Source organism: Ambystoma mexicanum, chromosome 5p (assembly GCF_040938575.1).
Source record: "Ambystoma mexicanum isolate Mex_15411 chromosome 5p, UKY_AmexF1_1, whole genome shotgun sequence".
Lineage (NCBI taxonomy): Eukaryota > Metazoa > Chordata > Amphibia > Caudata > Ambystomatidae > Ambystoma > Ambystoma mexicanum.
This window is the reverse complement of record NC_090930.1, coordinates 1,198,350,265-1,198,378,095: the sequence shown is the minus strand read 5'-3', so window position 1 is coordinate 1,198,378,095 and position 27,831 is coordinate 1,198,350,265.

Sequence of the window (27,831 nt, the reverse complement as noted above, 5' to 3'; positions counted from 1 at the left end):
TCAAACCAGGTGTCCTTACTGGGTCCCGCGAGGGCAAGAGGGAGAAAACAACGGGCCGCTCGTAATCGGCCCGTTGTTTGCACCCTCTCCCATTCCCATTGAGCCCTATGGGGGCTCAGATGGGAATGGGGAAGGTCCGGGCCTGGGTTCCTGGAGGGAGGAATTACCGGGCCCTCCAAACTCTGAATGGCCCGGTAATTCCCCATTCTGGGAACCAGGACCTGATTTCGGAAGCAGCCATGCCACCAATAGCGGCATGGCTACCGCCAAAGTCGTAATGAGGCCCATTACGTTTCTGAAGGTACATGTGTTTCCATTGGGTGTTGGATAATGCCACCTTTAGGCTCTCTGCCCATTTCAACCTAATTGCTGGCATATCCGCTGATATTGTTCTCAATAACATCTTATATAGTGTGGAAAGTCAGAGGCGACAATTTGTGGTGTTTAAAATGTATGATACTTCAGTGTTTTTTGGGGGTTCATTAGGGTAATCCGGCCACCACGCAGTGACAGCAGAATGAATCCTGTAGTATTGCATCTGCTCGATGCCCAAGTCCCCATGGCCCTGTCTTCCCCAGCATAAGCTCAGTGACTTGTCCCATGTTGGGCCCAACCCCGTGAATTTCCATAGTGGGAGCTGCTTAGAGTATGTGTATGATCCCAGTTTTAACTATGATGGAACGCCACGCGGTCAGGGTTGTCCCTACCAGGTCACAGGGGCAGTTGTCAGTATATTTATCCTCTAGTATTAGTGACTGGAGGATATTCCTTCCCGCAACCAGGTTTTCCAGCCTCACATGAGGAGGGGTTGGGTCTTCCCCATACAAATAGGATGCAAATTGGGCTTGGGCAGTTAGCCAATATAATTCAAAATCATTTTGATTAGGGCAAGTCTGCCTGCCAGTGATATTGGAGACGACCTCCACCTGGTAACTTTGTTTCGGTCGTATTCTTCAAGGGCCGTGTAGTGATCCCGGAGGAGCAAGGTGACCTCACGGGCCACCCTCACGCTCAAGTATCTGATGCCATTTGGAGCCCATAAAAGGGGGAAGCTCCTGAAAGGTTCCTCTGTGCAGGGCGCCAGGGGGAAGATCTCGGGTTTGTTGTAATTTATAACGAATCCTGAATGCTCACCAAAAAAAAGTAATATCCCGGACAATAGGGTCCAAATTGGCTTGCGGGTCACGGATATAGAGCAGGACATCATCCGCGTATAGCGAGATTATTTCAGGAGTGCCACAGAGATGCAGACCTCGACTGCTGTGATGGAAGCAAATAAAATCCGCCATCGGCTCAATCACAAGTGCGAACAGGATAGAGGACAAGGGGCATTCCTGGCAGGTACCCCTTTCTGGCTCAACTTGATCTGAGACCCTAGAGTTGACAAGAACTCGCGCCAGAGGGCTAGCGTATAATACTTCAATGTATCTGAGCATCTCGGCCCGAGGCCCATTTTTTCCAGTACTAGGTATAAATATTTCCATGACACCATATCGAATGCTTTCGAAGCATCGATAGTCACCGCCACAGCTTCTATCTCTGGGTTAGTCGGGCCATCACGTTAAATAGTCTACAGAATCCCATCAAAATATTCCGGGGAGTCAATATTGGGACAATATGTGTTTACCAGAATGGTTTCAATTCCTTCCAGGATGCAATATACGATGGTGTATTTCCCAGCCGGGTCAATGTGTGCTTTCTTTTCAACAGATTTAACAGTTTTGTGCACCAATTTTAGAACACAACTGGATTGAATGGAGTAGGAGGTGAAGTATCTGTTCCCGCCCCATGTGGGGGCTATACGACAGACAGACATTGGCCCTTGCATGAGTTTCTTGTAGCATAAGGACATTGACCCCATGTCTAACAGCGTGAGCCATTATTTTCCTTGATTTGGTATAGTTTCCCAGCTCATTATATTAACACACTTTTCACCCATTGGACATGATTACCCACCAGTGTATATTACCTCGTAAACTCCTGCCCTGTCGATGCCCCTGTCCCCGCAGACGGCCCACTGCCCGCTCGCCAAGAGATTTTAACTGTTTAAACCCACATTATACAGATTAAAGAGCACCAACTAGATTCCCACCTTCACTGCCCCCCCCACCCAGCAGTGTATTGACCTCCCCGCATACCCCTCCCACATCTAAACTCTTGTCGGCCCACGAATATCTAGTGGGCAGACCCCTGAACTTGAAAAGATACAGAGCAGTTGCTAAGGGGTGAGCTGTCACTGTGTCGGAACTCCAACCATGTTACCATAATCATATTGAAAATTGTGGCGGAACAAACAAATGTGTATTTTGCACAAGAAGTGTAGAGGACTTCATACGTAAAGCAAATATGGGAAGTTTTCAACCAGGTCACTGTTCTCTGTGGGGGGTGACCTCTGGATTGTCTGCCGGAATCAGGGACTCTATACATTTTACTGCTTCTTCTGGGACAGTAAAAAAGTATAACTTCCCACGGAATTGAAAACGCAAGCGGGCAGGAAATAACATTGTTTATTTGATATTGCGGTGTCTCTGCATTTTCTTAATTCCAGTAAAAAGACAATGTTCTTGTTGGACCACAACAGAAGAGTCGGGGAAGATTCGAATAGTTTGGGATCCCAGTCTTAGTTCTTTCTTGTCCCTGGCCAAGCAGAGTATTTGGTCTCTGTCACAGTAACTTAGGATTTTAGCTATGATCTGACGGGGGAAGTCGCTGGGCCTAGGTCTAGAGGTGAGTGCGCTGTGTGCTCGCTCCAAAGCAAAGTATGGAGAGATTTGTGGATCCTCTGGGAGCTCCATAAGCAGGTGCTCCACGGGAAGCTCCATTTCCACCAACAATGCGCCCTCAGGGACCCCCACAAATCGAATGTTGTTTTCCCTCCAACGGGACTCTAAATCATTGCACTTATGTTTGACCAGTTTCATGTCCTTAGTAAGGGAGACCAAAGCAGTCTGGAGAGATTGTACATTGTCCTCAGTCGCCCCTATTCTTTCCTCTGCCTCATTGATACGTTGGACCTCCTTAGCAAGTTGGGAGCGCATGGAGGAGACATTTGCTATTATGTCGTCCCAATTTTTCATGAGCCCCCGAAAACCCTCTTGTCATAGCCTCCATCATTTGTTTAAGGTCTGGAGCAACTGCCTCAGGTGGTGGGTCTACTGGAGGTGGAGTTAAGGGGTCCCTGCCAGCTTCGCCCCAGGAGGACACCTTAGCGACTTTGTCCTAGGCTCTGTTTTTATTCCCTATGCCTGCCCCTTTGGTCATGATTAGAAATGCAGGAGCGTAGGAGTTGGGGATGGTGGGAGGGCTTATTACCCAGGGTCTCCGGAGCTGCAACACTTTGTGTCCTGTGTTGTGCCACAGGCCAAGGTGCTTGGTATTCCACAGAATGGGCCTCATTACGAGTCAGTCGGTCCAGAAAAAACCTGCCGCCACTGTTGTTTCCGGACCGGCTGATCTCGAGTTCTGCAGGCGGGAGGTGTCATTCCCGCCAGGTCTGACCTGGCGGGTTTACCACCCGCCTGAAGGCAGATGTGGAAACACCGGCACCGTTACAACATGGTGCCGGTGTTTCCACTTCTCCATTCCCATGGAGTCCTATAGGACTCCATGGGAATGGGGATTTACCGAATTCCGCCTCCGGAATTACCGGGTCACCGGGGTTGTAATGCCCCGGTGATTCCGGGAATCACAGAGGCGGAATGGTAATACGTGTCCAGCGGTAACCTGAGGGAATTTCAGGTACGGTTACCGCCGGACTTGTAATGAGGCCCAATGAGTTTCCAGCAGGGTGGTATGGAGACCCCCACAGATAATCAGAATGGGCCACAGGGGTTCAGGGTGTTTTTTGGGGGGTGGGTGCCGCAGTGTAGTATGGGGTGCCACAGAGGGGAACCCTCTGGTGCGGCTGAGGCAGAGGCGGGTGGCACAGCAAAACGGTGTATGCCTCTGAGGAGAAATAGCAAGGGACTCACCCGTAGAGAAGGAGCAGCGAGTCCAGCCGGTGATCAGCAACCCCTGTGGCTCAGATGAAGTAGATGCAGTCCTTCAAGGGGCCTATCATGGAGTGGAGATGGGGCACCAGTAAATAGGCTGCTTATTTACGACAATGGGGTGCCTGAATTGAGGGCCCAGATGAGGCGGGTACTGGGAAGGTGGTTCATTCTGGGAAAGCCGATGAAGTTTCCAGCGGTGTAGGGTGGGTCAATGAGTCCAAAATCGCCGTGGGGGGCCTCTGCCGGAGTTCTGTGAAGTAGCTGCCCCCACGGCGGGCAAGGTTAAGGGCTCGACTCCAGAGGGAAAGAGGCCTGAGGTTTGGTGGCTGCACATAGTTGCAGCAGGATATTCAAGGATTTTACCACTTGGGTGGCCTCAGTGTCCCCCCACGTTGCTCAAAGGAACCAGGGGCACTCCGGTAGCAGGGGCTAACGCAGAGTCCGACAGCGCAACAAGCCGATTTGATGTTTAGGAGAGGAACAGCATGGCACTCACCAGCCAGGGCTGGGGCTGCAACAATTCCAAAAGCGGTCAGGGGCCTCAAGGCCTGCCCAGCGTTTGAGTAGTGCTCTAGGGTGCCGGTCGCGGGCAGAACTTAGGGCACCATTGGGGAGGCCAGCAGCTCCAACACGGAGGAAGTAATTGTAGAGTGTGGATGAAGGCGTTGGGAGGCCGGTCCCACAATGGAGAGAGAGGTGGCACTGTATATACCCACGTTCTGTGAGGGAGCCCCAGCCTGGGTCGGGCAGGATCGGCGGCACGGCCTGCGATGCCCAAATTCGGAGGGATGGGGCCTTATGTAGCTGGAGCCGTCTGAGGGGGAGGAAGGCCCACTCCCCCGACGACTCTGTCTTCTTTCGCTGACCCTCTGGGGAGACCTCTGGTATCCGGGGGTGTGAAGGCAGGAAGGACACAGCCCTTTTGTTGGTAGCACCCAGCCACGCAGTCATCCCCACAGTCTGGTATCGGGCCTGGCGGGACAGGGCCGCGCCGTTTATTAGACAGGACACAGGAGATTCCCAAGTTCCCTACAAACATAGGTTCACCCAGCTTTCCGGTGGGCAAAGGTTGTGTTTTCCAGCACTAGTGGGTCCTGATTCCACCACAATTACCAGGATAATAGTGCCAACGTATGGAGCTCCAAGGCTAGACGGCCATCTTCCTCGGCTGGCCGACAGCGCTCCCCTGTCCTTCCACCTTCTACCTCTCATCTTCCCTCTTCAATGATTAAGAGGAAATTCAGGCAGGAATCTCTTGCCCCTAACCTTGATGGTGTGAGTAACCCTATCCTGTCTTCTATCCCAATTCATGCCTCTTTCATTGACCATGCTTTCTCTGACATTCACTATGCACTTATGAATCCATTTGACCAACACGATCATGCTTGCACTTTCACACCTTCCCATCCTCTCCCTTGGATCACTTGTGAAACTCAGACGCTCAAAACAAACATGTGCCATGACCTACGATTCTGGTGCAAATTACAGACACCTTCCCTACCCCTTGCTGTCCTAACCTCTCTTCGTTAGACTCCTCCAAATCCTCCTTCACAAACATAATCTCCTCTCTTCGCAATCACCCCCACAAACTTTCTTCTACTGTCCAATCTTTGCTCACACCTCCCAAGCCAATATCTATCACCTCCTCCCTTTCTGTTAACGACATTGCTCACTCCTTTTCCACTAAAATCTCTAAAATGTTTGTCACTCTCACAGCCCCCTCTTTCCCTCCCGAACACTACTTCTGTCCACCACTTCTCCCCCTCTACTTCTTCAATGCTTGACTACTTCTGCCCTATTCCCCCTATTGAATTACCTTTTAAGTGCCAACCTATCTCGCACTCCTATCAACCCTTTTTCTCACCAAATGGTCAAAGACTTAGGGCCTCATAATGAGTACGTTGGTGAGGGGAAACACAGTGGTAATGCACCACAGGACTCTTCCCTGCCTCCTTCAAATCTGCAACTATCTTACCCATATTGAGAAAACCCTCTGCTCACCCCAACTGTCCCAACAAACTATCGGCCGGTTTCTCTCCTTCCCCATTATTCAAACTTCCTTGAGCGGGTGGTAGCATAATAGCCTTGGAGATCCAGTACAGTATGGTTTCTGTAGTAAACGCTCCACGCGAGACTGCACTCATGCATTTCTCCAACTTTCTCTCTTATGCTCACCACTCCAAACTCTCTTTTATTTTCCAGCATCGGGTCTGGCATGGATTCACATGCTCATGAATATTCCGTGTCGTCAGGCTGGGAATCCTTGGTAAAGAAAAAATCTGTTTCAGTTTCGTTTCTGAACTGTCTTTCTACTAGTAACCAATCGCTGGTCTCTGGGTCATACTGCCCCCAGCCAATGACTGCCCTCTACCTAAGCTCCTCCTCTGGCAGCCATCTTCAGATTTTTACTGCACGTTCAAGTGTTGGGAGTCCTCGTGCTGTAGCTCTCAAGCTTTTACTGTGTATTGTGTTTTTTCAAAGAGTTTACTCTTATTTTTTCGGTTAATTCGAGCCTCAAGCTCCACCGATTCTTCTTCCGATCAACGGGGACCAGTTTTGGAAATGTCTACGCCCCTCAAGGGCGGATTTACATCAAATTACACTTCTTGGAGGATTCCGGAAGACCTTTGAGGCCTACCCCGATTCGGACATGGCCCAGGACAAAGGAGATTTGATGCCTACTGGATCCAAACTGTTTAGGAACTGCCCAGGATGTGGACTGCAGAACATCTTTAAGGAGGACGAGCACTCCCGGTGCCTCTACTGCCTACACGCCAAGAAGTCGCACGTGGAGGAGGACTGTGCGTTCTGCAAGAACATGTCCATCCGGACCATGAAGGACCGACGTAAATGACTCGCTGACTGGCTGGAGGCGAAGAGCCCAGCAGCAGGTGAGAAGAAGTCTGAGCAGTCTTCTAAGACCTTTGAGGGCGTTCCAGCGACGGGGACCCAACAAAAGGTAAAGCACTGCGAGTCCGCGGGCACCGGGAGCGCCGTTGGTTCGGGCTCCTCGGCTGGCAGGCAGGGCGCGATGTCACCGACGCCATCATCCACGAGCCAACGCTCTGGCTCAGTGAAAAGGAAGTCGAAGAACCCGGGTAAACTTCGGGAGAAGCCCCGCTCGATTCTGACAGAGAAAGCCAAGGGGGGGGGTGAGGCGGTGACCCTACCCCTAAGGTGAAGGCCTCAGATGTGCCCAAGGTCGTGAAGGCCCTGATTCACCTGGCGAAGGCCTTGATTGAAGGAGTCGTGGTGGCTCTGGAGAAGCCTGCAGAGGCTACCCCAGTGGAGACGACTTCTGGGCCTAGAGTCTCCCTGCCACCCCAGAGGGAGACATCTTTCCAGCCTATCGAGAAGACCCCCGTGAAACCCCGTGATGAAAAAGAGGGGGGGCACGGTAGCCCGGAAACCGATACCACCTCAGAGGATGAGCTGGCAAGGCGTCAAAGCTATCCTGGACAAGAAGTTCGAGGAGGTCAGGACTTAGAGAGCAATGGTGGAGCCGACGAGGAGCCACGGGCCATGGATGAAATGGAGGGCCCACGCCCCAGCCGTCGCTCCCCTCGCAACCGATCCCTATGCCACAAGACAATTCAGGAGCAATCTTGATGGCTTTGCAGACCCTGTATACGGAGATAAGGACAAGGTTGCCCTTACACCCAGCGGGCGATCCAACGGCGCCTGGACCGTCAGGGAGCCCAACGAGCAAGCGGAGGCGAGTCCATCCTCCCCCTCCCTTCCAGCCATCACCCTCATCCCCTCCCCCGAGTGATGAGACGGGGACAGAGACGGTGACGACGGGGACTGACGACGGTGGTGACGATGGAATGGATCTCCTGTCGCCTCCCGCCCGGGCCCCCACCCCCCAAGACAAAATTGGCTCCTTTCATGCCATGATCACCAGGGCCTCTGAGCTTTTCCAGCTGTGCCCCGAGGAGCAGAAGAAAGAGGGTTTTCTTTACCAACGACGGGAAGCCAAGAAGAAAACCGTACTCTCTGTCCCGCTGTTGGATGACATACGGGATGAGGGTCTGTCCCTTCTGAAGAACCCTTCCACCGCCCCTGCGAAGAGAGACCGGTACCAGAAGTAGTACCGGGTCCCAGATTCCGCTCCTATGTGCCTCAGGGCGCAACCAACCCCGGATTCTGTAGTCTCCGCTGCAGCCAAGAAGAAAGCAGCAGGGGCTATGGCGTAATCCTCCATTTCCCCACCGGACAGCGAGCGAAAGAAGCTAGATGCCATGGGACGTTGAGTCATCTTGTCGGCAGCGGCTACCATTGAGGCGGCCTACGCCCTCGCGATCGTGACCCGCTATGATAGGAAGCTGTGGTTCAAGATCGCCCCTATCCTGGACTTCCTCCCAGACGACAAGAGGGCGGAGACCCTGGAAATCCTGCAAGAAGGCGAGTTGGCGTCGGATCACGCCATCACTGTAGCTACGGACATTGCCGATAGCGATTTTCGTCAGATGGGCAACAGCGTTGGCCTGCGCCGGCGCGGTTGGCTCAGGGCCACCGACTCCGTCCGGATGTACAGACCAGGGTACTGGACATGCCCTTTGATGTAGACAACCTGTTCGGAAAAGCGGTGGACAAGTCGCTACAGGCCATCAAAGTGGACACCGAGACGGCCCGTGCCCTAGGCACTCTTCATCAACAAAGGCTGTCCTTTCGGACCTCCGGAGGCAAATCTCAAGGTGCCTCCAAGGGATTTGGCGGCAGTTCATCGTTGTACTGCAAAGCTGCCCGTTCCTTATCGCAGGAAGTTTACAGAGGCTGCAGCAAGGCCGGTGGATACCGTCATCGTCGGCAAGGAGCCCAGGGTGGCAAGGACTCGGCGAAACAGGACTGAACCGGCCGTGACGTCGTGCCCCCACCTAAGCACCCCAGTGGGAGGCCGGCTGGCTAACTTCGACATGTGGGAGTCCATCTCCACGACCGTTTGGTGCTGGATGCCTTGGCCCACAGGCACACTCTGGAGTTCCAAAGAAAGTGCCCCCTTTTCCCACCTGTGGCCAGGAAGGAAAACAGCGTTCCACAGCTGTTTCTGGAGGTACGAGCCATGCTGAGAAAGGGCACGATAGGACTCGTTCCAAAGAGGCTCCGGGGCTCCGGAGTATACTCACGGTACTTCCTTGTCCGAAAGAAGACCGGTGGCTGGCGGCCCATCCTGGACCTTCGGCGCCTCAACAAATACATCAAAGCCCAGAAGTTCTGGCTGGACTTGGAGGATGCTTACTTTCACATCCCCATACACAAAGGACAGCAAAGTTCCTACGTTTCGTGGTCCAAGGGCGGCACTACCAGTTCAAGGTCCTGCCCTTCGGGTTGAAGTCGGCTGCAAGGGTCTTTACCAAGTGCCTGGCACCGAGCAAAGTCAAGAGAACTCGCCATTGACCACACAGCGAAGACCGTCTGCCTGCTCATGGAACTGGGATTCTCGATTAACTTTGCGAAGTCCCACTTGGTACGGTCGCAGGATGCCCCGTTCCTGGGAGCCAGACTCGACACAGTGGCACGGTTGGCCTCACCGTTGGAGGAAAGGACGAGGGCCATCCTGGGCAAGGTACAATGGCTGTTGACCAAGGAAGTGGCCAGGGTGAGGGCCATCAAGTCCCTGCTCGGCATGATGTCATACTGCATCTACCTCGACGCCCGTTGGATGCAAGTGGCGGGAAACTTCGAAGACAAGATCCCCTCGACAAGACTTTCCGTCGTGGGATCCGGTGGAGGGGCACCAGTGCGCATCTCGCGGCAGGCATGGACTTCCAGACCCCACCGCACCAGGAAACGGTGACGACGGACGCCTCCCTGGAGGGATAGGGAGTGCACACTGGAGATCTCCACGCAGCCTTTGGCTCCTGGGGGAGAGGTCCCTGCACATCAATGTCCTGGAGCTCCGGGCCATGTTCTGGGCCCTCAGGTCTTCCTTCCGTCCCTCAAGGGCAAAGTGGTACAGGTCTTCACCAACAACACCACCACAGTGTTCTACATCCCGAAGGGGGGTACCAGATCCCCAGCCCTATCCAGGGAAGCGCAGGATCTGTGGCACTGGACTGTCACCCAGGGGATATTCCTGGTACCTTTTCATCTGGCAGGAGTGAAAAACACAGTCGCCGACTCACTCAGCAGGGAGCTGTGCTCCTGCCACGAGTGGGAACTTCGGCAGGATCAAGTGGATCTCCTGTTCCGATGGTGGGGCAATCCCCAGATCAATCTGTTCGAAGGTGCAGGAGGATCCTCATCGCACCGGCTTGGCCGAGGCAGTTATGGTTTGCGAACTTTCTTGACATGTCAGAGTCCCCCCCAGTCAAACTGCAGACGGACGCGGATCTTCTCGCCAGGGAAGGAGGCGTCATCCTACATCACGACCCGGGATCGCTAGAGTTCGGAGGCTACGACATCCCGGCGGACTGCAAGGAAGTCCTTGCAACGGCCAGGGCATCCTCGACTCTTAAGTGCTATGGACATAAGTGGAAGAGGTTCTCTGTCTGGTGACGTGCACAGAAGATCAACCCCCTACGGATCACGGCCCCTCAAGTGCTGCCATACTTGCTGTTGCTGGCCAAGGCGGGGCTGGCACATGCCTCCATCAAAATCCATCTGGCGGCTATCTCCCGCTACACCAGAACTCCGGGGCGGTTGTCTCTGTGGTCGTATCGCCTGGTGACGGAGTTCTTGAAAGGACTGTTATGCTTGTTCCTGCCGGTGAAAGCTCCGGCCGGCGTGGGAGCTTAATGTGGTGCTGACCAGGCTCATAGGTCCGCCATTCGAGCCCCTGCATTCGGCACCGCTGAAGTTCCTATCGTGGAAGACAGCTTTTCTTGTGGCCATCACCTGCGCACGACGAGTGAGAGAGATCCAGGCCCTCTCCTGTAAACCTCCATATCTGACATTCCACGAGACAAGGGTAGTGCTGAGGATGCACCCCTCCTTCATGCCCAAGGTGCTGTCGGACTTCCATCTCAACAAGCCCTTGGTGTTACCCGTTTTCTTCCTGTCGCATTCGTCGCCGGCTCAGAGGACTTTGCACTCGCTGGATGTGGGTAGAGCGCTAAAGTTCTACGTGGACCGCACAAAGAGTTTTCGGAAGACATCACAGCTGTTTGTGAACTTTGGACCTGTGAACCAAGGGAAGGCCCTCTCGAAGGCTTCCATTTCCAGATGGCTCTCCGGTTGCATCATGCACTGTCACCGGTTGGTAAACTGACCTTTGCCCGGCCGTCCGAGAGCCCTTTCAACCAGAGCGATCGCTGCTAGTACGGCGTTCCTGTCTGGTGTGCCTCTGCTGAACATCTGCAGGGCTGCTACGTGGAGGTCAACGCACACCTTCACGAGATTCTACTGCATCGACCGGGATTCCAGGGAGGAGTCCAGAGTCGGCCAGGCAGTGCTACGCAACCTGTTCATTTGAAGGTGAGCCTGTTGAGGAGGTAACAGATGCTTAATGTTGAGTTGTTAAAATGCTTAATGTTGAGCCTTGCCACCTCCCGTGGTTGTGAATGTGTGTACTGCTATGTATTCTTGTATTCATGAGCATGTGAATCCATGCCAGACCCCATGCTGTAGAAGGAACAAGTTACTTACCTGTAACTGTTGTTCTCCAGCATGGGTCTGGCATGGATTCACATGCGAACCCTCCCGCCTACCACTCTGCGGCTCTTCTGTTGGTCCTACTGCCACTTTACGTGCTACCAAATCTGAGGTTGGCTGCCAAAGGCGGGGCTTAGGTAGAGGGCAGTCATTGGCTGGGGGCAGTATGACCCAGAGACCAGTCATTGGTTACTAGTAGAAAGACAGTTCAGAAACTAAACTGAAACTGATTTTTTCTTTACCAAGAATTCTCAGCCTGACGACGGGGAATATTCATGAGCATGTGAATCCATGCCAGACCCATGCTGGAGAACAACAATTACAGGTAAGTAACTTGTTCCTACTCATCCCTTTGGACATTTTTCCTGAGTTTGGCACTGTCAATCACTTCTCTCTCCTCACACAACAGGACCTTGGGTTTCGACAATCTGCTGTTGCCTGTGTCGCCTCTTACCTGTAAGGTCGAACCTTTAAAATCTCTTGGAACTCGCAAACCTCTGACCCCACCCCTCTTTCTGTCCGCGTTCCCCATTCGATGAGTCCTTGGACCTCTGCTCGTCACCCTCCATACCTCTGCCCTAGGAAGACTTATATCCTTTGACTTTCACCATCACCTTTTTTGCTGATGCCACTCAAACATGTTTCTCCTTTCCCTCCTTCGCCCCAGCTATCTCAGGACAGATTACGGACGAGCTCACTATAATTCATCCCTAGATGGTTCTCTGCTACCTCATGCTCAACTCTTCAAAAATTGAAGTCATCTTTCCAACAGCTTTCAATGACATCCCTCCTCTCCCCTCTCTTTTCTCCTTCCTGACTAACTTTCTTGCTCCCTCACTCAAGGCTTGCAATCTTGGGTCCTCTTTGATAGCGATCTGCGACTGTAATAATTGCTCACTACCACTGCCTCTGGTGCTCGTATTAACCTGATCACCATTTGGAAAATGTTACCTTTTCTTACTAACCACGTTACAAAAACTCTACTCTCGTGCTCAGCAAGCTTGACTACTGCTCAAGCCTACTCCTTGGCCTTCTTCTCCACTCCTTCCTCCCTCCAGAAAAGCTCTTGGCTTTGCTACCAACGTTGCACTCTCTAGCGCTGGCAATCATTTTGTATGGCAGGTTTGGGGTGAAAATTGTACTTAATACTTGCAACCAGGCACATGAGAAGGGGACAGAGACTGGAGACCTCCCAACTCCTTCACCCCGCCACTGGGCAGGTCTGGCTTTAACAAAAGCTCAGGTTGGGCTCTTTTCCAGGTTGCAAGAGGTCCCCATCCCCTTGACAGGGTCATGGCCCTGACCCTTTCACACTTGTATGAATCACAATCTACTCTAGTGAAGGTATTGTTCACCCCCAGCTTTCTCTCTTTGGATCAGTTGGCTGATTTCTGCAGTTGATGGACATTTTGGCCAGGGCACAAGGGCTGGCAATTTTAGCCTCAGGCTGGTGGTGAAGTTTATCAGACAAGTAGAGGCACCCTTTCGGCCTTCCACTGCACGCCTGTGTGTTCGCTCCAGGCTCAGACATTTAGATTGCATCTCCAGCGTTGCATGGCTTCGCTGTCTGACTTTGTAGTTCTGAACAATTCAGTGTTAGCTTATATGTGGCCCAATACTTGTCTTTCTGATGATATGCAGAAGACATTGACATTTTATTGGGCCTGATGAACTGTTGTCCAAACATGGGAAGATCTTTGATAAGAAAGGTGAACCTGTTCCCTTTGGTTGTGAATCATTTTGGGAAGGTGAGGGGGCTTCCCTAAAGAACTCAGGGCAGGATGAAGGTTTTAACCAGCCTTAATCCTTCTACTGAATTGGTGTTCATGTGGGCAATCCATGTGGTAGTATAAATGTGCCCTTACACAAGACTATTGAGAATGGGGTGTCTGTGGATATCAGCACCCTTGTTCTCCAGGATTTACATAAATCCTTAATGCCTATTGCACCTTAGCCTAAACCTTGTGGAATGTGGGAAAGGAGGCTACAGATAATCTTCCCCACTGAGATGAGGGTTTGCTAACAAGGTGAATGTTGATAACAAGGACACTTCACAGACCTTGCAGGCAGTTTGAGACAAAAGTGATTGTGTGGCTCGCTAGATGGGTTCTGGAGCTGTGCTCTGGAGTCACGCCTGGAGGCTACAGTCAAGGTTGTCTCCCGATGTGTAAACAAAGCTACCACACACACCCTTCGATGAAGCAAATCTTTTCATCTCCAAGCCGGATGAATCGCTTGAGAAATGGAATGCATCCTAAGTTACTAGAAAGTCTTTAGGGCCTGAAACCCAATACCCTTTATCTTCATCCATTGCTAGGATTAGTCCATTTATTGTCTTCTCCTCCTTTGTCAACAAGGGTGGAGTTCAGACACCTTCTGGCAAGCAGCATCAAAGGTGTTTTCCCTGTAAAAGTAGGGCAGCCATGCACTCAGAGGCAGCAGTACTGCCTCCATGGTCCCCCCTGTATTCCTCGTCCAAAACCCATTTCATTTGGACTTAGTTTATTGTTTGCCGATGGGCAGATGCTGTCCCTGTTTTTCCCATAGTGGATGAACACCACCTTCGACGCATGCGTTTTAGAGGGTGTCTCGGGGATTTTGCTACCTTTTCTTATACCGTCTCCCGAGCAAGCCTTTCTAACTGCCCTGCTGGAGAAATCTATCAGCTCCTGTCGAATGCTACAATATATATATATATTTATTGTGATATTGGTTAAAACCATGCACATTTTAAACAAAAGAATTTCATCATCATATACCATGTTCATTTTATACACATGAATAGATCCTGAAACAATGCTAAACGAAAATAATACTATACGAAAGAACAATACAATCACAATTAAAAATCCATTCTCTAAAAACGGCAATAAAAGATTTTACAAAAGTACAGTTAGTGTTATAACAAAGTGCTATGTGATTAAAAAGAACTGACACATTTTAAACAGAGTACATATTTATTTTATAGCATATTACTAAATCAATTCTCTGGAGAAATTTTAAAACCGCTATTATTAGTGGTATTTCATTTCCACTGAATAGTTGAAACCAAAAGTCGGGCACCAACTACCATTGTTCACATTACAAAGTGTCCCGAAATTGTTATTCGTGTGCTATGCAAATCAGTACACTCCATTAGCAGGTGCTTTAAATATTGATCTGCGAGGCTTCTGCCACACGAACAGCACCCTTCCTCCAGCTCAGGTGATTTTTTAAAAATGGCCAGAATTTCTCCCAGTGGAAAATATTAAATCTAAACCTCAAATATCTCTTGAGTTTTCCCAGTAGTTTATCACATTTCAAGACATGGGGCCTCATTACCCGGTAGGCGGTGAGCCATGGCGCTATTAGCGCCATGGCTCATGCCGGTAAAATACCGGCACCGTCTTGGCGGAAAGGGGATTTACCGCCCCATTCCAAGGTTGGAGGGGCGGTAAATCCCCCTTCCGCCATTGCCTTTCCCCATTTCCATTTCTGCCCCATAGGGCTCTATGGGAATGGGGAAGGCGCTAATTACGGCACCGCAATTTTGCGGTGCCGTAATTAGCTCTGAGGTCCCTTAGCGGGTTGGATTTTAACGCCTGCAAAAAGCAGGCGTTAAATCCCCCAACCCGCAAAGGGACCTTGTAATAAGGCGGTAGGGATTTACCGGTACCGGTATTTTACCGGTAAATCCCTACCGCCATCCGTGTAATGAGGCCCATGATTGTGGATTTTGTATTGCCTAACAATTGCTATAGTGTCACACCAGTACTACAAAACAAACTTTTCTTAACCCCTTCTCGATTAGTGATTCAGCAGTTTCGAATATACTAATTAAAAGCTCTTCACTTTTTACCTAAAAATCATATATAGGCACAAAATTCAGTTCTTGAAAACCTTTTATAAAATCACAAAACAGCAGATTCTTGGAGGTTCGGGAGGCACGTATAAGTCTGAAATAAGGTAACATGGCCTGGCACGTGGTGCAGCAGCATGGCCCCCTCAGTGCCTCCTGTGGAAACGGGCAATTAGTGCCTGAAATGTATCAATTGCCCACCATGATCTACCTCCCGGCACACAGCAGATGTGTGTGAGCCATTCCTGAACTTGGGGCCCGAGTTTCAGCCAGTGGCGTGCGGCGGACGGGCTCAACCTGCATGAAGATGTGGCTGGGCCTCCCTCCCAAGCCGCGTTCAGCCTGACACGCCTGGAGCCTAGAGGACTGAGACTGCTGGTGTCCTGCGGGTCTCCTGGGGGCCGGCAGCGGTGCTGGAAGCACACAGTCCTCCCTATCTGTATGCCTCACTAATGCTGTGTGATCCAGATGTGGGGTGCTCCGACGTCCCGCAGCCGCCTTGAGGCTGCATCCTGTGGGGCGATTATGAGCCGACGAGGCTCCATCCAAGGGCCGTTGCCCGGTGCACACAGTGAGTCCTTCATCTAAGACCCCGCCTCCCCCTGGTGGCCACTGTGGGCCAGACTAGACTTGGCACAGAAGCTACCATGGCTCCTGGGGACATCGGCATTTGTGGCACCCACGCGGCCTGCAGGACTTCACTGCAGCAGGCTGCTCTCTGCTCGGCCCTGCCTCGAGGTGTGGCCCCATCATCACTTTGCTGGAGTGTGCACGGGCTGGGAAGGATGACAGGGGGGTCCTCCGTCATCTCACTGAGCCCTGCAGCTGGCGGTGTGGGGCGCAAACCCTGTCCCTTGTGTATCTCAGACACCAACTGTGGCTGAGGTACTGTTGGCTGTGCACCTTGCTGGGGCATGCTTGATCCATGCAGGGGAGCCTGTCAGGAATGCCCAGATGGCCAGAGCATAGATCTGCTGCAGCTAGAGTCCTGCCCCAGCCACCGTGGTGGTCAAAGACGGTCAGCCTAACCCATGCGTGAGCTAGCCCCACTTATTATAGGATATTCCCTCATGCCTGAACCCGCAGCACTGCCATCTTAGTAGAAGGAGACCAACTGGATGGGGCTTCCCTTGCATTGGGACATATCAAGAGGGCCGGCCCTGGGGGCCACCTTGGTGTACAATGGTCCCCTGAGGGCACGTTCCGCTTCCACCACACGCCTGGCTGCCTGCTTGGTGCCCCTGCACCACCACCCTGCTTCGCTGAGTTGGACCTCATCCAGCGGGTGTCCGGGGCATGCTCAGAACTCAGAAGTGTGGGGTCTCCTGACGGCTGTCACTTCGATCTCCCTGGCTTACTCAGTGGCACTGCGACCCTACTGCCTTCTGTAGCCCACAGCGCAGGGACTATTCTCGCGCCATGACAAAATCTGGAAACCCCCAAAAATCAGAATTCGCATCCCTTCTGCAGATTCAGGACCGGGGCAGGAAAGAGACCACAACGATGGCTCAGGTCCACGGGGGAGAGCCAGCCATGACTCCCAACCCACAACTGGCCACAAAAGATGATTTGCTGCAATGGCTAACTGAGATTCGGGAGGACATTCAGGGTAGCCAGGCAGAGATGGCAGGAAGGTGTCAGCTATCGACAAACTCCTGGTAGTAACTGAATGAAGAGTGGAAAAAGTTGAAACCACCCTAAGCGAGCAATCATAAGAATGGGCCCATTGCATGGAGGCACTTGAGGACAAAGTGGCCTTTCTGGGGGAGAAATACGAGGACTCAGAGAATCGCTCTCGGCGCAACAATATTCAAATTAGGGGGGGGGGTTCCCTCTGAGGTATCTGACTGTGAGCTGGTGGTTTACATCACAGAGCTCTTTCACCAGATTCTGTATGCCCAGCAGATGATCCGATTGAACTGGACAGAACACATTCAGTCCGACTAATGGGCTCAGAGCGTCACGACTTTACCCCTGATGTCCTCACGAGAGTCCACTTTTACAAAGTCAAGGTGAAGATCTTAACTAGAGTTTGGCAGGCAGATTAGATTTGCTTCTGTGGATCCACCCATGCCCTCTACCAAGATCTAGCGGGCACAACCTTATTTAACTGCAAAGCACTTTGGGTAACGCAATGGCTCAGTGAGAAGGACGTGCGTTACAGGTGGGAATTTCCCCACAGCCCTCCATTTCACCTACCCGAACCGCTTCTGGTCTGTTTCAACGATGAAGGAGACTGAACAACTTCTCTCTCCTGACACAACTGGTCTGCCGGCAGAGGTGGACCTGGACCAGGATTCGTCAGCTAGGGTTGGAGCTCAGGTGGGCCCCTGGACCAAAGTAGGGAAAGGCTGGAGGAAGAAAAAGGAGTTGAGGGTTCCTGGGTGACCGCTCATGAATGCCTCTGGCTGCTCCCGCCAACTTACATCTGCGTACAGGGGAGACTCTGCTTCCCTTCTGGGCTCATGGCTGGCTACTCCATGTGGGATGCAGTCTTGGTTTTCGTTCAATGCTTAGACAAAAGACTAAAGGTTTCTCCATTTTAGTTAATTGGTCACTTAGCGACTGAGATTTCTGATAACAAAGTTTGTTGAGAAGATTCTGGTTTTATTAGGAGGATGGGTGGTGACAACTTGGGATGAGATACATTTTTGGACGGAGGGTGGACAGCAGGGGGTGGAATCTTTAGGGAAATTGGTATTGCAGATAGCTGGTTACAGGGTTTGCGCAGGAAGCCAGGCAGCTAACACTGCTACTGACTCACAGGATAGTACACTGTCCATGCTCACCTGGAATTTCCAGGGCCTAAACTCGCCTGTCAAGTGCAGATGGCAAAGTTGGCCGACTTATCCCCCCCAGTGGTCTTCCTACAGGAGACCCATCTTTTGGAAGCTGACGAAGGGAGATTCTCTCACGCCTGCTTCTCGCCTGGCTTTTTCAGGACTAGCAGAGCAAAGAGAAGAGAGGTAGCTATTCTATTCAATAAACCACTCCCTCATTAGACCCTGCTGAAACCTAACAGGAGATTTCTGGAGGATAAGGGCACCTTCTAGGGTAATACCTTTACGTTTTTCACTGTATATTCCCCCCAACGACCGTCAGGACCTGTTCATGCAGGGCCTTCTCAACAAATTGCTTGTCTTCACTGAAGATGCCCACGTCATAGTGGGGGTAGTTCAACGTGGCACCTGACCCTTACAATGGTGAAACTCTCCCGGCCTCTAGGGAGGATTACAGGAATTAATTGGCTCTCCTGCGCTAACTGCGTGAGCTGCAGTAAGTGGATGTATGGAGGCTACAGAATTCAACTGCCAGAGACTACACACATTACTCACACATACACCCTGGCTTACTCCCCTATCAACATGCTCTTGGTCTCAACCTCCCTGGGCCCCTCCATCCCTGAGAGTATTATTCATATGGTCTCAGTTTCGGACCATGCACCGGTCTCACTCTCTCTTTTGTTTACTGGCCTCCCTCCTCCAGCCCGTGGACTTTGGAAGTTCTATAACCTGATCCTCAGGGACCTGCTCGTCCGACCGGAGATCGGAACAGCTATCATCACTTACTTTCAAACGTATCATTACTGTCCTTAGCTACGGTATGGGACGCTATAAAGGCAGTGGCTATGGGCGAGATCAAAGGCTAGAACTCGCTTGAGACGAGAGTTAGAGGACGAGGTTCAGCGACAGGAGATCGCCCATAAACTCTCGGGCTCCCTCAGGGCTAGGTGGCTTCTAAATGTTAACAGATCTAAATTTAATGCCCACCTAGCGGAACGTACATCCCAGGCCCTTCTTAAGAACAACCAATATTACTACACCAGAGGGAATAAGGCCATGAAGATACTAGTCCATAAACTGGCTAAGCATAGAGGCCACAACAATGTTCAAGCATTACTTGATGACGAAGGGTGGGGCTCCTCACGGAGGAGGATAAACTAAAGTGGGTCCACACTTACTACATGGACCTAGCATCTGCATTCCCACCGAGCACAGACACCTTGAGCAACTACCTGGGGCCCGCCCCATTCCCGGCCCTTGCTCCCACTCTGGTCATGTAACTTGAACAGCTGATATCAGTTGCAGAAGTCACAGCTGCCATAAAATCCCTGTAAAATACAGCCCCAGGGCCGGATGGGTTCAGCTCTGATTTTTATAAGGCCTACTGTGAGACCCTTTCCCCTCACCTAACCGTCTCTTTCCCTGAGGCAGGTACGCTTTAGGTAACTGGTGTTGTGAACTGTGAAACAAAGTGTAAGACGATCCAGGGGAAGAGAGACATTCCCCTCGGCCTTGTGAACTGCAAAGTAAGCCTGAGAAAAGGGCAGTGGAAGGGAGACATTCCCCAGGTTTTGTAAACTGCAAAGTAAGCCTGAGAAAAGGCCTGGGGAAGGGTGATGCCTGGTTTTGTGAACTGCAAAGTAAACCTAAGAAAAGGCCAGGGGGAAGAAGTAATTCCCTGGCATTTTGAAAATACAGAGAGCAAGACACCCAGAGAAGGGAGGCATTCCCAATAGTGAAGAAACAATGATGGGCAATAAGGAATGTTCATGTTGGAACTGCAGCTTTACCTTTTGAGTTTGAACTGAGAACTTTACTGTGTTTTAGCATTTCAATGTGGAACTTTTTGTGCCTTAGAAAGGGATTGAGGCCTGGGGAAGGGAGTCGCTCCTTCAGGTAAAGATCCCACCAAAGACTTTGAAACTGTGATCCATTGCCCTGACGAAGGGAGACATTCTTCTGGACCAAGAAGATCCTCTACTTCATTAGTTTAGTTATACATGTAAAGGACAGAAATAGGTTTTTGACACAGGATGGCAGACACTTGATTTACATAGACACCCAGACTGAGCACTTAGTATTTTAGTTGGGCTAGGGAAACCCCTCTTGGAGTTAGGAAGCAGTGGGTTTTCACTTTTATTTCTGGTATAATAAAGGTTTATGCCAACAACCATGCCACTTGTGTCTCCTTACAAAGGACAAGTTCAAAATGGTTACTCTGCCCCAGATCCTTGAAACATTCTAGCTTCAGGTCTAGATGGTTTCACTGGATCTTTAGGATGTCTTTTTATATGTGCTGATTCCCCTAAAGCACACGAAGTACCTGATATTTGTTGTGGGCCTTTGCACATTACCAGTTTAAAGTCCTGCTATTCCGTCTATCTTTGGCACCCGTGGTCATAACCAAGCAGCTGGCTGTTGTGGTGGCTCGCCTCATGAGGGAAGGAATTCAAGTCTTTATCTGTATGGCTGGTTCGTCCGAGCTTGCTGGCCAGACCAGGTGTTGGTACATCTGTACCATATGTGCAGCTTGTTGCACATCTTTTGGGCTCTCCGCCATGGGTAACTGATAGACACAGCAATGACCCCTGCATGGGGCTCAACTAAGGACTGACACCTGAAATGCCAAGTACCCAAGAGCAGGCGGAGTGAGTAAAACCGCTGTTCAGAGCAGTTCCCTCTGTCTGGTAAGAAAAAAAAGGAGGAGCGTGAGTATTGGAAACAGCAACAAACCACATTTTCAACCCCCTTAGGAAATCCAAAGCATACATGAATCAAGAGCGGGAAGCTGGTAAACCTAGTAGGAAGTAATTGATCCAGCGGGTGAAGTATCAACTTTGGATGAGGACCCATAATATGGGCGATATGACAACGCAACTAGGAGACAGAAAGGTAATTCCCACATAGAGCTGAACGCAGGATGAAATAGTAACCTTGCAAATAACTTTGGAGCGTACCGTGTCTTTCTTTAACAATCTAGTCTTGATAATCTAGTTTAAATAAAGCGTGTCCTTTCTTTCCAAACCATTTTTCTCTTTTAACTGCCTTTATTTTCCCAAAACCGAATCTCCTTCCACATTGAAAATCTCATCCAGTTATTCAGCTAGAGTCACTCTTTCACTTCTATATTAACTATGTGATGTGCATCTATCACCCAGCCTAAAAACCGCATTCCGATTCTGTCTATTTCACCAGTTTAAAAAAAACTTTTGACATTTAAAACTGTAAAGAGAGGAAAATGCAACATTTCAACGTGTGATTTTGGCTGCACTGTGTTCTTACTTTCAAGTTGCTTTTTGAACTGTATGCCCTTTGCTAATACCTTGCCTTGTAGTTGCTAGTATTATTACATTCCTGATACTGTGATAAACCATATTTTCCTCATTGATTCAACCGCACATTAATTTAATTATTTACCATTCAGAGTGTCATTTTATGCAATTGCAAAGGTTTTTTTTTTTTCGTAAGGGAAGGTCGGATTTCAATTCTGTTTGCTGCCCAATATCCCTGACTCCTTGTGGCTCCTTTTTATCCACTCAAAATTTAATTAATTGTGGTTTGAGGGAGCATTGCAGGGGGAAATCGTAACTCGGGTTCTATCTACCCAAACAGTAAAATTGCTCCTATTCATATGTGCTTTGGATATGTTATAGTAGAAGGTCAAACTAAGTGTATTTCATCATTTATTCTGTAATTATCACCCCATTGGTGATTGCTGCCCAATATAAAAATGTGTGAGATTTTCTTTGAATTTAAAATAAATAAATATTGTATTACCACCCACCGGCCTGGTTCATGGTCTATTGTGACCCGGGGTATTTGGAAAAGGGGGTGTGAGATGGGTTGGGTGCCAGCTCAATCTGAATTCGTAGAAAATAAAGAAAAAGCATTCTAATTGATGTCACGATTGATGGGAGCAAGCAGATTTTCTTCTAAGTCTGATATATCAATGTCCACCTCCCCTTTCTCCTCACCTGTCTGTTCCGGGACGAGTTCTCGTCTGGAGGTCTTGTTCTTGGGTCTTTTCTTCTTTGTGAAGAGATACGGCCGTCCGCGGGAAGAAGCCACCCTGATTCCCTGATAAACAGGGAAGCAGCCGGCCCCCGTCCCGCAGGAACCAATATGAGAGGAAAAAAGCAGCCGCTTAAAAAAACCTCTCTACGGATGTAGCTGGTACTGATGCTGTTCAGGAAGCGATGACCAATTTCGTCCGGTATATGCAGGAAAGAGCAGGAGCAGTAGATATGAAGGTAAGTTTCTTGATGCCGCAGAAAACCGGAGAGTCCGGATTGCGGAGATGCTGGTACTGAGCAAGGAGCAGTGCAAAGGACTGGAAAGGAAGCACCGGCAGGAACCAGGGACGCGGTCCGAGAGAAAAGAAGGAGAGGAGAGACCCAATACGGTAAGGGAACCGTAAGGACGGGATAACAGGGAAGGGGCAGGGAGGAGGAGAAAGCTAGGAGTGAAGAAACCGCGTGAGATACAGCGAAAAAACAACAGGTACGAAGCAAGGTACGAAGTAGCACGGCAACAAGGCAAAAGGAAACAAAGTTGCAACGCACAGAGCCCATAGAAGGGCGTGGCTAAATACGGAAACAAGAGAAAAAGACTAGACCGTCAAACCAGGAAGTGAAAGAAAAAAACACGGGACAGTCTAATGGCGCCGCCAACGCCAAGCCTTCCATAGCCGCCAGCGACCACCAAAAGACGGCGGCATGACAATTGAGCACTACATCCTAGGATAAGAGCAAGAGTCCTGGTCCGGTGTGTGACGTTGGATTGGAATCCTTTACAGCTGATACGAGGTCTATTTATGCGTGCATGTGACCGAGTAGTGGTGTAGAAGCAGGAGTGATGACGTGTGATGCCCCACCGCCTTGGTTTTGGAGTTCTTCCGGTCCTTCTTGAGGCACGAACTTCAAGGGGGCATCGTCAAAGGTTACCTTGCTGTGGGAGGAATCTGAGGGTGTGCTCACTTAATTCCCCAATATATCCTCCTCTCAGGTGGCCAGGGAAAGGCTGTCGCTTTCGGATCCTGACCCTGGGGGTGGTTATGCGAGGGAGGATCACCTGGGCGGAGGAGACTTGGGCAGTGGGGAGTAGGCACCCTGGGGTGAGACACAGTGGCCCCACTTCCCTTTTATAAGTAGTCAAATATCCCCCAGGCCTTTGTAGGGTATTACCAATTCCTTCCCTATTTTGTCAGGAAACCCTATCCCAATACACACAAGTCAGGTACTGAGACGAGGAAGAAACAATCCAGAGTCATACATCCACTTTATTAACTCAGACATAGACAAACACCACTCTGGCACTGGGAAGAGGAAGAGGAATGCGGAGTACCAAGGCCGTTATGCAATAAAGAAACATTGTCTGCACCTGTGGTGCAGGGAGCAGTATAAATGGCTCGCTCATGTGAGGCTAAGGAGATCACCTGTGGAATTACTTAAATTATTCAAAATATGACTAAGGATCTATGCAAGACAGAGATGAGTAGAAGAATGGCGCTAACGCGTGGAGATCAAGGACAGGATGCACAGAGAATTCTGACAGTTTTAAACAAGTTACCAGGTATGGATAGGATTACTTAGAGAGTAGGACAAAGACAAGGTAACAAGATGGGGTATGCTATGTGTTGCTATGGGGTGGGGAAATACTCACAATCAGCACTTGAGTTTGGAATTTGGGACGGCCAACTGGGTTTCTGGACTCAAAGGCTCTGTTCACATCATGGCGGGCTCTCCTAACAGCTAACAGCTGGGCCTGTCTGGTCACTGGATATCAAGGGCACAGCTGGCATGCAGGTAGTGGGGCAAAAAGCTGGTCTGGTCACATGATACTCCCAAAAGGGTACCACAGCGTTTCCCCCTAGTTATTGGGATTTTTAGTGGGCTTTCTGGATCAATGGTCCTGCCTGGATAGGGTCAGCTATGCTCTGGCCTGGCAGTAGAGTCTGGAACCTTGCAAAGTGAAGTGGAATATCTAGATAGGCAGGCGCTGGAAAATTCAGAAGAGAGTATCCTGTCTCTGTGAGCTTCCCCCCTTTATATAAGGCGGATGACCTCACAGGCTTTATTGTTGGGCAGAACTAAGCTAGACCTACCCCAATGGTGAAGAAACAATGATGGGCAATAAGGAATGTTCATGTTGGAACTGCAACTTTACCTTTTGAGTTTGAACTGAGAACTTTACTGTGTTTTAGCATTTCAATGTGGAACTTTTTGTGCCTTAGAAAGGGATTGAGACCTGGGGAAGGGAGTCACTCCTTCAGGTAAAGATCCCACCAAAGACTTTGAAACTGTGAGCCATTGCCCTGACGAAGGGAGACATTCTTCTGGACCAAGAAGATCCTCTACTTCATTAGTTTAGTTATACTTGTAAAGGACAGAAATAGGTTTTTGACACAGGATGGCAGACTCTTGATTTACATAGACATCCAGACTGAGCACTTAGTATTTTAGTTGGGCTAGGGAAACCCCCCTTAGAGTTAGGAAGCAGTGGGTTTTCGCTTTTATTTCTGGAATAATAAAGGTTTATGCCAACAACCATGCCACTTGTGTCTCCTTACAAAGGACAAGTTCAAGATGGTTACTCTGCCCCAGATCCTTGAAACATTCTAGCTTCAGGTCTAGATGGTTTCACTGGATCTTTAGGATGTCTTATTATATGTGCTGATTCCCCTAAAGCACACAAAGTACCTGATATTTGTTGTGGGCCTTTGCACATTACCAGTTTAAAGTCCTGCCATTCCGTCTATCTTTGGCACCCGTAGTCATAACCAAGCAGCTGGCTCTTGTGGTGGCTCGCCTCATGAGGGAAGGAATTCAAGTCTTTATCTGTATGGCTGGTTCGCCGAGCTTGCTGGCCAGACCAGGTGTTGGTACATCTGTACCATATGTGCAGCTTGTTGCACAGCTTTTGGGCTCTCCGCCATGGGTAACTGATAGACACAGCAATGACCCCTGCATGGGGCTCAACTAAGGACTGACACCTGAAATGCCAAGTACCCAAGAGCAGGCGGAGTGAGTAAAACCACTGTTCAGAGCAGTTCCCTCTGTCTGGTAAGAAAAAAAAGGAGGAGCGTGAGTATTGGAAACAGCAACAAACCACATTTCCAAACCCCTTAGGAAATCCAAAGCATACATGAATTAAGAGCGGGAAGCTGGTAAACCTAGTAGGAAGTAATTGATCCAGCGGGTGAAGTATCAACTTTGGATGGGGACCCATAATATGGGCGATATGACAACACAACTAGGAGACAGAAGGGTACGGAAAAAAATGCCAGGGTCACAATTTAGTACTCAGTTAGGTCCCAAAATAAAGTCAAAGTTTCATGGGGTGGATTCCCACAAAGTCAAACCAAGCAATCCAAAAGAAAATCCAGGTAGATGAAATCAAGAGTCTTATCAGATTCTAGTTCAAACACATTCAGCCAAAGTCGAGACACAAGTGAAGCAACGCAATCTAGCAACCAGAGGGTGAGGCAAAGCCAAGTAAAAGCAGGCCAAGGTTAAGAATGGTTTTAGGATACAGACATACAAATGCTACTCACAGGTTTAGTAAGCCGACTGTTGATAAGTGCTGCCGTGTCTGATGCCCACCTGCTTCTTATTTGTTTTTCCGCAGTCTGCACCATGGTCCTTCTCCAGCTGACCGTGCGTAACAGCATGATGTCATTGTGTCTGCCGTATGCTTGTGGTCACAGGAATTGCAGCCCCCTTTACTTTGTGCCACTCCTAGGTGCCATGGCAACCTCCACTCAATGCCAAAGCAGCTGTCATGAATGCTCCGGCTAGCGCAGTTTCTGACAACAGCTTTGGCTTCTCTCTGAACTTCAAGAAGTCTCAGGTTTCACCATCCCAGTCCCTCCACTTTTTGGGAGTGGTTTTGGACAATTGCCTGTGCAGGACTTTCCCAGCCGAGGATCCAGTGGGGAACATCTTTAAAATGGTGTATGTCCTCCAATCACACGGAAGAGTTCTGGCCTCAGCCTTGCTACATTTGCTGAGTCATGGCCGCCTGCATTTTTGGAGTGGCAGAGATCCTGCTATAATTGAGGCCATTTCAGTGGATCCTGAGATGTTAATTGTCTCAGTTTCAGGGGCGGACATCAGGCCTCCTTTGGATTTGGGTGAGTGCATTGCCCCTGAGCTATCCTCCTGGCCCTTTCATCAACCCTGACCCCAACTGATGGGATGGTAGTCACAGATGTGTCCTTAAAAGTTTGGGGTAGAAGACCTTACACTCATTCTGGGGATTTGCACCCGCTTCACAGGCATATTCACAAATTCAAAGCTTCCTCTGCACAGGCATATTCACAAGTTTAAAGATTTCTATTTTCCTGGCCCTTTCTTGGCTGTCTCATTTTCATCTCGTTTGTAATTCTGTATTCATAAAATCCTTTCATTCAGTTTTCTCATCAGCTTCAAGATATCGTACATTTTAACAGTCTTTATCTCAAGCAGGATCAGCATTCATATTGCCATAATGGTCCCTCAGTCATTTGCGAGCGATCCGACCTGCAGCCACCAAAAGGTCCACACCACAGCATCCAGGAATCATTCAGGCTTCTTTGACTCATGGGTGGTTTGTCTCCAGGTGCTGTCCTCTGCATCGGCAGGCTCTCTGTGGCTGTTGCTGCTCCTGGATTGGCGCGCCTCTCAAACAGGATCTCCGCCGCCTCAGTTGTGCGGAGAGGGAGTCTCTCTGATTCCCGGAGGGGGGCAGACCAGCTCTGCTACCAGAGACCTTGCAAATGCTCCTGCCACAATTCGCTTCCGCTGCAACGACTCTGCAGCTTGTAGGTACTTCAGGCACACATCTCCCTCGCTTCACCTGCGATATCTCCTGCAAGAGTTCCACAGTTGATCTCCTTAGCCTCACATGAGCAGGCCATTTATACTGCTCCCTGCACCACAGGTGCAGACAATGTTCCTTTATTGCCTAACGGCCTTGGTACTCCGCATTCCTCTTCCTCTTCCCAGTGCCAGAGTGGTGTTTGTCTATGTCTGAGTTAATAAAGAGGATGTATGACTCTGGGTTGTTTCTTCCTCGTCTCAGTACCTGACTCGTGTGTATTGGGATAGGGTTTCCTGCCAAAATAGGGAAGGAATTGGTAATACCCTACAAAGGCCTGGGGGATATTTGACTACTTATAAAAGGGATGTGGGGCCACTGTGTCTCACCCCAGGGTGCCTCCTCCCCACTCCCCAAGTCTCCTCCGCCCAGGTGATCCTCCCTCGCATAGCCAACCCCAGGGTCAGGATCCGAAAGCGACAGCCTTTCCCTGGCCACCTGAGAGGAGGATATTTTGGGGAATTAAGTGAGAACACCCTCAGATTCCTCACACAGCAAGGTAACCTTTGACGATGCCCACTTGAAGTTCGTGCCTCAAGAAGGACCGGAAGAACTCCAAAACCAAGGCGGTGGGGAATCATATGTCTTTCACTCCTGCTTCTACACCACTACTCGGTCACATGCACGCATACATAGACCTCATATCAGCTGTAAAGGATTCCAATCCAACGTCACACACCGGACCAGGACTCTTGCCCTTATCCTAGGATGTAGTGCTCAATTAGAATGCTTTTTCTTTATTTTCTACGAATTCAGATTGAGCTGGCAC